The sequence below is a fragment of the Zingiber officinale genome, chromosome 5A, assembly GCF_018446385.1.
Source record: "Zingiber officinale cultivar Zhangliang chromosome 5A, Zo_v1.1, whole genome shotgun sequence".
Classification (NCBI taxonomy): Eukaryota; Viridiplantae; Streptophyta; class Magnoliopsida; order Zingiberales; family Zingiberaceae; genus Zingiber; species Zingiber officinale.
This window is the reverse complement of record NC_055994.1, coordinates 32,340,110-32,352,827: the sequence shown is the minus strand read 5'-3', so window position 1 is coordinate 32,352,827 and position 12,718 is coordinate 32,340,110. Positions and strand designations below refer to the sequence as shown.

General features: G+C 36.0%; 1 non-coding gene across 1 annotated transcript; it reads right to left on the bottom strand.

The window, feature by feature from the left end:
- Positions 1-2,216: 2,216 nt before the first annotated feature.
- LOC121983550 lies at positions 2,217-2,322 on the bottom strand. The gene has a single exon (XR_006112591.1). It is a non-coding gene; the product is annotated as a small nucleolar RNA R71 (small nucleolar RNA).
- Between the last annotated feature and the right edge of the window lie 10,396 nt (positions 2,323-12,718).

The window sequence follows — 12,718 nt, the reverse complement described above, 5'->3', positions numbered from 1 at the left end:
CTAAGCCCTTAAACTTGTTATGGCCGAAACTTGTAAAGCTTGGAACTAGGTTTCAAGTGTCATAAAAGCATGGGAACCCTAAACCAATTTCATAGCAATTATCACAAGGAACATCATGAGCATAGTTAGGTTAGGTTCTAAGTTTCCTAGGCCCTTAAACTTGTTATGGCCGAAACTTGTAAAGCTTGGAACTAGGTTTCAAGTGTCATAAAAGCATGGGAACCCTAAATCAATTTCATAGCAATTATTACAAGGAACATCATGAGCATAGTTAGGTTAGGTTCTAAGTTTCCTAGGCCCTTAAACTTGTTATGGCTGAAACTTGTAAAGCTTGGAACTAGGTTTCAAGTGTCATAAAAGCATGGGAACCCTAAATCAATTTCATAGCAATTATTACAAGGAACATCATGAGCATAATTAGGTTAGGTTCTAAGTTTCCTAGGCCCTTAAACTTGTTATGGCCGAGAGTTTTAAGGAGAGAAATCTTAATTCTAAGCAACATACAAGTATGAGAATACTAAACAAATCTCTTATAAAAAAAAGTACATATCATAAAAAATCATGGTGAGCATATTTAGGACTTAATTTTTCCTAAGGGTCTTATTCTTGTTGGCCGAATTTACCATGGATCACACCTTAAGTTTTTTAGAAATCTATTTTCATAAAGGAAAGCACCTATGAACTACTTGTACCACAGGTGAGGGGATACTTACATCCTTTCGCTTGTGGTTTTTCTTAAGGAAAAGGTACCCTAGGTGCAAAGGAAGGAGAGAGCTTCTTCTTCTTGCACCTCCTTTTGTTTCTCTTGCTTGGAAGGGGTAGATCTTGAAGGCTTCTTCTTGTAAATTAGTTTTCTTGGAGAGGAAACTTATCCTAGCTTTTGGAATAAGGAGAGGGAGGGGCTCTTGGTTTCGGTGGAGAATGAAGAAGGAGAAGGAAGGAGGAAGAAGAAGAATTAAATCTCTTGCTTTTCTTCTCCCAATCCTATTTATTCCTATGTAAATGAAGCATGTCTCCATTCATTCCCTCAACTCCTCTTTTCCCTCATTCCTTTAATCCCACGAAAATAGAGAGAGGGAGGGAAGTAGGCAATTTATCTTTTGCCTGCTTCTTCTCTTAACTAAGAGGAAGGGAAGGTAAGCAACTTGGTTTTCTCTTGCTCTTTTACTTAACCATCTTCTCTCCTTTAACTACCATTTCTATTCTCTTCTATTCACTTATCATTCATTATTCAAGGTTCAATCCTTGACCTCACCTCTTCTTATTCTATTTTGGTTTCTATTTTTCCTTTTCTCTTATTCTTTTTATTTTTCATGCTCTAAAGAAAATAACACCCATATACTTATCTTATAATTTCTTGGGTGTTACACTATCATCCATCCCCTTTCAAAATCATCTCTTATTCCTTCTCTCTCTCCTTCTCTTTAATATTTCGCTTACTCTCTCTCTTTTCCAACCAATCTTTTGTTTGTCTAGGAAATTCGCTGTGTGAAATCAACAAGTGCTTAATCAATAGTCCTCGTGGGATCGATATTTTTATTACTTGATGATAATCGTGCACCTGTGGTTCATAACAAGTTTTTGACGTCATTGCCGGAAACTATTTTCGATTAACATTAGTTGATTAGTATATGAGTTATTCTAAACTTGTTAATAGATTTTTCATTTATTTGTCTATTTTTATTTCCGCATCTACTTTTCTTGTTATTAGTTTATAGTCCCATTTTTATTTTGCTTCATTTCTGTATTTACTTTCTTGTTTCTTATTAACCATATTACTTCTTGTCTTTAATTCTACATATTTCCTCATAATTTTTTTATATACTATGATCTCTAACATGTCTAGCAGATCTTTAAGAGAATTTTCTGTACCCATGTCTGTAAGATTTTTATCTCCAATTGTGAAACCTCATATTAAAGCAAAAAAGTTTTCAACTAGACCTAGAGATAACCACTATGATACAAGGTTATAAATTTAGAGGAGAAAGAAGTATCAGAAAGCCCATATCTGCACCTTGAGATATTTTTGGAGCTTTGTGATATGATGAACTGTGAGGGTGTCTCTGCAGATGCAGTTTAATTGATGGGATTTCCTTTCAGTATAAAAGATAGGGCAAAGACATGGTTTAATTTTCTTTGTCCTCAAAGCATCAAAAGTTAGAAACAATTGGAGCAACAATTTCTGAATCATTTTTTCCCTCCAAGAAGAACAGTGTATATGAGAAATTGCATTACAAATTTTTCTTAGGAAGATGGAGAATCACTATTTAAATCATGAGATAGATTCAAGAGTCTACAAAGATAGTACCCTCATCATGGTTTATAAAAATGGCTGACTTTGCATATATTCTATAGGTGAATTTCTTTCTCAGATAAGTGTTTATTGGATTCATCTGCTAGGGATTCTTTTATGAACAAAAGTGTGGGAGAGGCATATACATTAATTGATCAAGTGACATTGAAGCTCCAAGAATGGTCAGATAAAAGTTGGATGGATTCTTTCCTGATAATTCCAAAAGTACAAGCCATGAAGGTAAAAGTGTTTGTCAAACAAAATATAGTTCATGTTAGAGTGTATACTAAAAGCCAAGCTTTTTGTAAATATTTATTTTGAAATAAAGAATCACATTGGTCAAATGTCTACATTTATATGCTAAGTGTAGTTGTTTATTTAATTTATATTGTAGATAACATGGTATGTGGTGTCACACACAAAAGATCATGTTATCAGTTCCTTATAAATTATAAAGAGTAGCTCACGACTAAGATGGATAGGAACAAACCATTGGAATAGTCGTAGTATAATTTGGTATTAGTTTATCTTGACTATAAAATTACACTAGTACACTCAGAATATATTGAGCTGGACCATTTAAGGTAGTTTCTTTTTATACTGATTGCATAAAAGAACAAGACCTTTGTTATTATGAAAGTGTCTACTCTTAATTATGATATAATAACAAGTGCATATATCTAGTATCTATTTCTTTGACTTATCAATGGGTGAGATTTAGCTCGATAAATCAAGAGGTCCGATAAGTTGGGAAATGATATTATTTATAGTGTGTGTTGTTGATTATAGAAGGAAACTGTGTCCTAGGAATCTAGGTTGATAATGTCCCCAAGAGGAACTCATAAGGATTGTCATGTTAAACCCTGCAGGTGGACTTAGTCTGACATGACAATAAGGTTGAGTGGTACTACTCTTAGAGTTAGATATTAATTAAGTGAGTTGTTAGTAACTCATTTAATTAGTGGGCATTCGATATCTTAAACACAGGGAGATTAACACACTCATGATAAGAAGGAACCCATATAGTAATATGGGATTGCGGTAGTTCAATAATAACTCTTTAGTGGTATGAGTTATTATTGATGAACTCGAGTTGGGTGTTCAGGACGAACACGGGAAGCTCAAGTTCATCGGGAGACCAAAACCAATTTCTCCTCTCGGTTCATGTTGTAGCCTCTTATTTATAAAGTCTTATAACCACCTAAAGCCCGCCTTCTTACCCATCCTAAGGTGGCTAGCCAAGCCAAGCTTGGAGCCCAAGCAATGGCCGGCCAAATCAAGCTTGGATGGATTGAAGTGTGGCCAGCCTAGCTTGGAGCCCAAGCTTAGGTGGTCGGTCACATAAAAAATAAAAGGGATTTTATTTTTAAAATCTTTCATTATGTGGAAGCCATGATTTAAAAGAGAGTTTTAAAATTAAATCTTTCCTTTTATAGTCTCTACAAAGGATTAAGAGAAAGGTTTGATATCATTCCTTTTTTGTAGTTAAAAGGAAAATTTTAATCATCCACATGTTTTGATAGAGAGATTTTAATTTATAAAAGTTTTCTTTTATAACCAACCATGAAGAGAATTTTTTAAAAGAGAAATTTTTATTTTAAAATTTTCGGAAACAAATTAGGAAGTTTTAATTTTGTGTTTAAAACTTTCCTTGTTTGGAGTGGATGGTGGTGGCTGGCCATTAAGGGTTTTTAAGGAAATTTTTAATTAAATTTTCCTTCTTAAACATTGGCATGGAATATAAGGAAGTTTTAATTATAAAACTTTCCTTATTTGCCAAGACCAAGGATTATAAAAGAGAGGGTAGAGGTGCCTCACCTCACAACACATCATCTATCATTCCTCTCTTCTCTTCCTTGGTGGTGGCCGACCCTCATCCTTTCTCCTTCTCCTATTCTTTTTCCTTGATGGTCAGCGGGATCTCATCTCAAGGAGTTTGGTGGTGGCCGAATCTTGCTAGAGGAAGAAGGAGAGATAGGAGACATTGTTTCTTAGCATCCCTTGGAGCTTGGTTGGTGGCCGAAAGTTCTTCATCTCTTGGAGATTGTTGGTGGCCGAAACTCGCTTGGAGAAGAAGGAGGCTTGGGTGGATTCTCATCTCGGTAGATTGTTGCCCACACGACGTCCGAGATAAGAAGAGGAATATGACAGAAGATTGTGAGATCTATACGCTACAAAAGGTATAACTAGTTATTAGTTTCCGCAACATAACTAGTTCATCCTTTTGCTTAGATCTTGAAATACCAAACACAAGAGGTTAGTGATTCTAGGTTTCAGATTTATGATTCAATTTGTGCTTCTTTTGTTTTTTGATCTTGTGATTCGATTGTTCTTATTGGTTAAACCTAGGGTTACTATAAGGAGATTAAATATTGAATTGTTAAAAGGCTTTGTCTAGGAAGTGGTGGATGATCCTATACCCAAGAAGGCCTAGTGCCTCGCCATGTTTAACCTGGAAGCCAATCTCTGAAATAAATATTTAATCGAATTTGTAACATGGGTAGTTTTGGATCAATAATTTTAAGTATCGTTTGCAATCCAAGTCTAAACCTCTAAGAACAGATAAGTTAAATTTGGAATCAATAATGTTAAGTTCTGTTTGCGATTCCAAGTTTAATTTCTAAAGAACACAATAGGTTGTTAGGAAAGGTTCAGGACTTGTACAAAATTTTTGTACAGGGGAATTAGTACGATATTCCGAGTAGCAACCAATAATTGGTATTAGAATTATGGTTTGCCTCTGTGTGTTTGGTTTTCAGTTTAATTATGCACATGTCATACATATTTTAGGCAGGATAATAGTAGGATATGCTAACTCTGTGGTTGCAGGCTCCAACTATTATGTCTTAATGTGATTGTGTGTGATTGGACCCTTGGACATGTCAAGGGCATCTTATGTGTGTGCATGATTGTATTTATTAAATATAGCAAGAGCTGTGTTAGCCCTAGGATTTTACTTTTTTGTTCGATCTAGACTTCATGTACATTCCCTTGTGGAATATAGGATCGATATATGTAAAATTCTATTTTTGTCGTGGATCATATCCTTGTAAGGCGTGGTACTATTGGAGGACAGAGGCGTAGCAGAAAAGGAAGATCAATGGACCCGACAACATGAACCCTAGGGCTGGCAGCACACGGAGGGCAGTGATGAAAGAAGCCATAATAGTTAGAAAATTAATTTCCATATTTATTGCTTTTATTTACTGTGATGGGTGTGTGCATGTGATGTGCTTGCATAGTTAAAATTCCTCACCTTAAATAACTAAGTGGGAGAGGGATTTTAAATAAATTCCATGGTGTCCATTATTGATTTGAAAGTGATGCAAACAAGCTTGCGTGTTGGCTCTGAGTGCCTCCCTCCACAACGGATAAGTTTGTTTGCGGATCACTAGTTCAAACTTCCTTTTATGGATGATTATAAGAAATTATTTAGGAGCGTGTAATTTTCTCCAACTGAAGGGGCACAATCCTATTTAATGGACTAAGTCTCAAGTAAGGTATACACTTAGACACATTTAATAGTATCCTCCTCAACGGAGTCACTGCTATTTTTTTACGTGACCAAAGGAAAATCAACTAATATTTTTATTTGTCATAAAGTTAGGATAACAAGATAATAAAATTAATGGGTAAAATCTCCTCTTACAAATGTTTGATTTTGTATACGTCCACACTAATGTGGCATGCAAAATTCACGGTGTTTTGAGGTGTTGGTAAATTTAAATAATATTGTTTGAGGAATCAATATTATTCTAAATTTAGAGTCTTGACCAAAACTTTGTGATTCTTAGGATGACTTTCAACCCACTGGCTATTATTCTGAAAGAGAACAAACTTACTGGTCCCAATTACATAGATTGGAAAAGAAATTTGGACATTGTCCGAACTGCTGAAGGCTATAAGTTTGTACTGTTAGAGTTCTGCCCTAATGTGCCTAACGGCAATTCTAGTGAAGAGGAGATTGAGCATCATAGGAAATGGGTCAAGACAGATGAGATGGCGCGATGTTACATTTTGGCTTCAATGTCAAATGTACTGCAACATCAGCATCAGGACTTGTCAACTGCCTATGACATAATGAACAATCTAAAGGAACTCTTCGGACACCAGAATCAGGCTAGTAGGCAAGAGGCAATGAGAAAATTAATGACAACCACCATATCAGAGGGAACACTCGTTAGGGATCATATCCTAAAAATGATGGCTTACTTGAACGAGATACAAATCCTTGGAGCTGAAATCGATGGGGAAACCCAGGTCGATATTATTCTCTAAACGCTACCCAAAAGTTTTAAGCAGTTCCACCTGAACTACAATATGAATAAAAGGATGTATTCATTGGCAGAACTACTGACAAAACTTTAGGCAGCAGAAGGGCTATTTCATCATAATTCTCAAATTCACTTTACTGAAAATATTTCTACTTCTAAGTCGAAAGGCAAAAAGAAGAAGAAACAGGTTGGCTTAGCAAAGAAGGTGAATAGATCTCTAGGTACTAAACCTAAAGCTGGAGTGAAGAAGCCAAATGACAAGTGCTTCATTTGCAAGCAATCTGGACATTGGAAGGTGACTGTCCTCGTAGGAGAGAGAACAATAAAGGTATATCTTATTCTCTAGTAGTTGAAACATGTTTAGCGGTGTTATCTACTAGCACCTGGTGTGTAGATACAAGAGCCACTGATCATGTCTGCAATACATTGCAGGGGTTCCAGGAAACCCGACGACTATATGAGGGAGAGATAATCGTCTACATGGACAATGCTATGAAAGTGGCGGCTGTTGCAGTGGGAGACATCTACTTATCATTTGATAGGAATAAAACTTTGGTTTTGAGAAATTGTCTTTATGTACCAACTTTTAGAAAGAATTTAATTTCAGTTTCTAAATTGTTTGTGGATGGATATTCTGTTTCTTTTGATGACAAGGTAGTTATCAAGAAGAATAGGGTTATTATCTGTTTTGGTACATTAGTAGACAATTTGTATACTCTAAATCTAATTTCTCTCACAAAGCAACAAATGAAAATTAATAACACATCTTCTAATTCTAACTTGCGAATTAGTAGCCGATAGACTCTTGGGTTCATTAGTGTTGGAAAACTTTCCAACTTGTGAATCCTACTTGGAAGGTAAAATGACCAAGAGACCTTTTAAGGCAAAGGGGTATAGAGCCAAAGATGTGTTAGAACTGGTTCATTCTGATTTGTGTGGTCCTATGTCTATCCAGGCAAGAGGTGGTTTCAAATATTTTTTCTCTTTTATAGATGATTATTCGAGATAAGGATATATTTACTTGATGCGCCGTAAGTCTGAATGCTTTGATAAGTTCAAAGAATATAAGGCTGATGTGAAAAAATATTATGGTAAAAGTATCAAGACACTACGGTCTGATCATGGTGGCGAATACCTCTTTGGAGAATTTAGGAATTACTTATCAGAGGTCGGGATTCAATCCCAATTATCTGCACCTGGTACACCCCAATAGAATAGTGTGGCAGAATGAAGGAATATGACTCTTATGGAAATGGTTAGATCGATGATGAGTTATTCAGAATTACCAAATTCGTTTTGGGGATATGCTCTGGAAACAGCAGTATACATTCTGAATATGGTACCTTCTAAATCAGTACCCTCTACTCCCATGGAATTATAGAATGGATGTAAGCCTAATCTGAGTCATATTCAGATATGGGGTAGTCCAGCACATGTGTTAAAGGGAGATTCTGACAAGTTGAAATCACGTACAGAAGTTTGTTTGTTTGTGGGATATACTAAGGGAATGAAAGGTGGTTTGTTTTATAATCCTAAAAATCAGAAGATCATTGTTAGCACCAATGCTCGATTTTTAGAGGAAGATTATGTAATGAACCACAAGCCCATGAGTGAAATTGTTCTAGAAGAAATTAGAGAGGACATGTCTAGTCTAGTACCAATAGTGCAAGATGAAATATCATAAAAAACTGTAACACGTATCACAAATGATACACAACCACAGACAGTGCCTCATCGTAGTAGGAGGCTTGTGAGGCAACCTGAAAGATTCAGGTTTTTGGGAGAGTCTTCGGACTTGATCCATGGTAAACATGAACCTGATCCCCAGATATATGACGAAACACTCCAAGATAAAGATGCAATATCTTGGCAAAGAGCGATGAATTCTGAGATAGAATCTATGTATTCTAACAAAGTCTGGGAGCTTATAGAATCATCAAATAGTGTAAAAGCTATTGAATGTAAATGGATCTACAAAAGAAAAAGAGGGACAGAAGGGAAGGTGGAAACCTTCAAAGCAAGGCTTGTTGCAAAGGGGTATACTCAGAAAGAGGGAATCAATTTATGAGAAAATCTTTTCGCCAGTAGCTATGCTTGAGTCTATCTGGATACTCTTATCTATTGCTGCTCATATGGATTATGAGGTTTGGCAAATGGATGTCAAGACAGCTTTCCTTAACGGAAGTCTTGAAGAAAACATCCATATGAAGCAACCAGAGGGGTTCATTGAAAAAGGCAAAGAGCATCTAGTGTGTAAGCTAAATTGGTCTATTTATGGACTGAAGCAAGCTTCAAGATCATGGAACATCTAGTTTAATGAAGTAATCCAGTCATATGGATTTATTCAGTGTCCTGATAAGTCTTGTGTATATAAGAAGTGTGATGGAAACGCGGTGGTATTTCTTGTACTATACGTGGATGACATTTTGTTAGTTGGAAACAATATCAAAGTATTGTTGAAAGTAAGGGTATGGTTGTCCAAACAATTCGATATGAAGGACTTAGGAGAATGCACACATATTCTTGGGATCAAAGTAATAAGGGATCACAAGAAAAGGATGCTGTGTTTGTCCCAAGCTCGAGGCAGCCATGGAAGTTGAGTATGTGGTAGCCTCTGAGGCAGCCAAAGAAGCTGTATGGCTTAGGAACTTCCTAATGGACTTAGATGTGATTCCTGGTTTTCCTAAAATTATCATAATTTATTGTGATAATAGCGGTGCAGTAGCAAACTCGAAGGAAACATGAGCCCATAAGGCGAGTAAACACATAGAGCACAAGTACCACCTGATACGAGACATCGTAAAGCGAGGAGAAGTTGTTGTCGCCAAGATTGCATCAGCGGATAACCTGGCAGATCCTTTCACTAAGGCCCTTCCAGCGAAAGCATTCGATCGTCATGTTGAAGGAATGGGAATCTGATGTATGACAGCATTTATGGCAGCATAGTCTTTTAGTATAAGTGGGAGATTGTTAGAGTGTATATTAAAAGTCTAGCATTTTGTAAACATTATTTTGAAATAAAGAATCACATTGGTCAAATGTCTATATTTATATGTTAAGTGTAGTTGTTCATTTAATTTATATTGTAGATAACATGGTGTGTTGTGTCAGACACAGAAGATCATGTTATCAGTTCCTTATAAATTATAAATAGTAGCTCACGACTAAGATGGATAGGAACAAACCATTGGAATAGTCATAGTGTAATTTGGTATTAGTTTATCTTGACTATAAAATTACATTAGTACACTCAGAGTGTATTGATCTGGACCATTTAAGGTAGTTTCTTTTTATACTAACTGCATAAAAGAATAAGGCCTTTGTTATTATGGAAGTGTGTGCTCTTAATCCTGATATAATAACAAGTGCACATAGCTAGTATTTATTTCTTTAACTTATCAATGGGTGAGATTTAGCTCGATAAATCAAGAGGTCCGATAAGTTGGGAAATGATATTATTTATAGTGTGTGTTGTTGATTATAGAAGGAAACTATATCCTAGGAATCTAGGTTGATGATGTCCCCAAGAGGAGCTCATAAGGATTATCATGTTAAACACTGCAGGTGGACTTAGTCCGACATGACAATAAGGTTGAGTGGTACTACTCTTGGAGTTAGATATTAATTAAGTGAGTTGTCAGTAACTCATTTAATTAGTGGACATTCAATATCTTAAACACAGGGAGATTAACACACTCATGATAAGGAGCCCATATAGTAATATGACATTGGTGTGGTAGTTCAATAATAACTCTTTAGTGGTATGAGTTATTATTGATGAACTCGAGTTGGGTGTTCGGGGCGAACACGGGAAGCTCAAGTTCATCGGGAGACTAAAACCAATTCCTCCTGTTGGTCCCTGTCGTAGCCTCTTATTTATAAAGTCTTATAACCACCTAAAGCCCACCTTCTTACCCATCCTAAGGTGGCTAGCCAATCCAAGCTTGGAGCCCAAGCAATAGCCGGCCAAATCAAGCTTGGATGGATTGAAGTGTGGCCAGCCTAGCTTGGAGCCCAAGCTTAGGTGGCCGACCACATAAAAAATAAAAGGGATTTTATTTTTAAAATCTTTCCTTATGTGGAAGCGATGATTTAAAAGAGAGTTTTAAAATTAAATCTTTCCTTTTATAGTCTCTACAAAGGATTAAGAGAAAGGTTTGATAGCTTTCCTTATTTATAGTTAAAAGGAAGATTTTAATCATCCACATGTTTTAATAGAGAGATTTTAATTTATAAAAGTTTCCTTTTATAACCAACCATGAAGGAAATTTTTTAAAAGAGAAATTTTTATTTTAAAATTTCCGGAAACAAATTAGGAAGTTTTAATTTTGTATTTAAAACTTTCCTTGTTTGGAGTGGATTGTGGCAGCCGACCATTAAGGGTTTATAAGGAAATTTTAAATTAAATTTTCCTTCTTAAACATTGGCATGGAATATAAGAAAGTTTTAATTATAAAACTTTCCTTATTTGCCAAGACCAAGGATTATAAAAGAGAGGGTAGAGGTGCCTCACCTCACAACACATCATCTATTATTCCTCTCTTCTCTTCCTTGGTGGTGGTCGACCCTCATCCTTTCTCCTTCTCCTATTCTTTTTCCTTGGTGGCCGGCAGCATATCATCTCTAGGAGGTTGGTGGTGACCGGATCTTGCTAGAGGAAGAAGGAGAGATAGGAGGCATTGTTTCTTAGCATCCCTTGGAGCTTAATTGGTGGTCGAAAGTTTTTTATCTCTTGGAGATTGTTGGTGGCCGAAACTTGCTTGGAGAAGGAGGCTTGGGTGGATTCTTGTCTCGGTAGATCGTCGCCCACACGATGTCCGAGATATGAAGAGGAATACGACAGAAGATTGTGAGGTCTATAAGCTACAAAAGGTATAACTAGTTATTAGTTTCTGCAACATAACTAGTTCATCCTTTTGTTTAGATCTTGAAATACCAAACACAAGAGGCTAGTGATTCTAGGTTTCAGATTTATGATTTGATTTGTGTTTCTTTTGTTTTTCGATCTTGTGATTCGATTGTTCTTATTGGTTAAACCTAGGGTTACTATATGGAGATTAAATATTGAATTTCGTTAAAAGGCTTTGTCTAGGAAGTGGTGGATGATCCCATACCCAAGAAGGCCTAGTGCATCATCATGTTTAACTTGGAAGCCAATCTCTGAAATAAATATTTAATCGAATTTGTAACATGGGTGGATTTGGATCAATAATGTTAAGTATCGTTTGCGATCCAAGTCTAAACCTCTAAGAACAGATAAGTTAAATTTGGAATCAATAATATTAAGTTCTGTTTGCGATTCCAAGTTTAATTTCTAAAGAACACAATAGGTTGTTAGGAAAGGTTCAGGACTTGTACAAAATTTTTGTATAAGGGAACCGGTACGATATTCCGAGTAGCAACCAACAGTCAACCATCCAAGAATTTTGAAAATCACAATTCATAGAATGAGGGGTTCAAACAGTAGGCGGCAAAGATCGATAGCATAGTTTCAAAATGATTCAAACATGACCTCACTCTTACATAGACAAGGTCTAGTGAATAGTGTAATAATATTAAGTTGAGAAGTGGCAAGAATCATGAAGAACTTCTGAACAAGGACTTGTATAGAATTGAGGAGAAGAATAATGGAAGACCATAAAAGATTAGTTCTATTATTCCACAAAGTGCCCAAAGGCCACAAGTACCTGTCCCTCAACGGTTGATCACACCTTCACTAGACAAACAAGTTGAATCTCTGCCATGAGTTCAAAGGGAATATGGGGAAATGAAAGATCAATCCTTCCCAAAACCTCCACTAAGGGTTCCTTTTCCACAAAGGCTAGTGGGGGCCAACAAAGATAAAGATTTTGACAAATTCTATTATTCCTTTAGATGAGGAGTGTAATGTTAATACAGTGGTTAACATGTTTTCATATCTGCCTCTTGGTTTTATAGGGCATTATAATGATATTTAATTTTTAGTTGATGAATGTGATGATGTAGATCAATTTAAGACCGCAAGTGAAGTTGTTAATTCTCCTGTAGTTGATTCTCCTATAGATGATATTGATGTTGGTATATTTTTCACTATATGTGATGATGTTAATGATATGGAAGGAAGTGTAGGGAGCTATGTTATGGAAGCAGCATCTCAAGAATGACCTCCTTT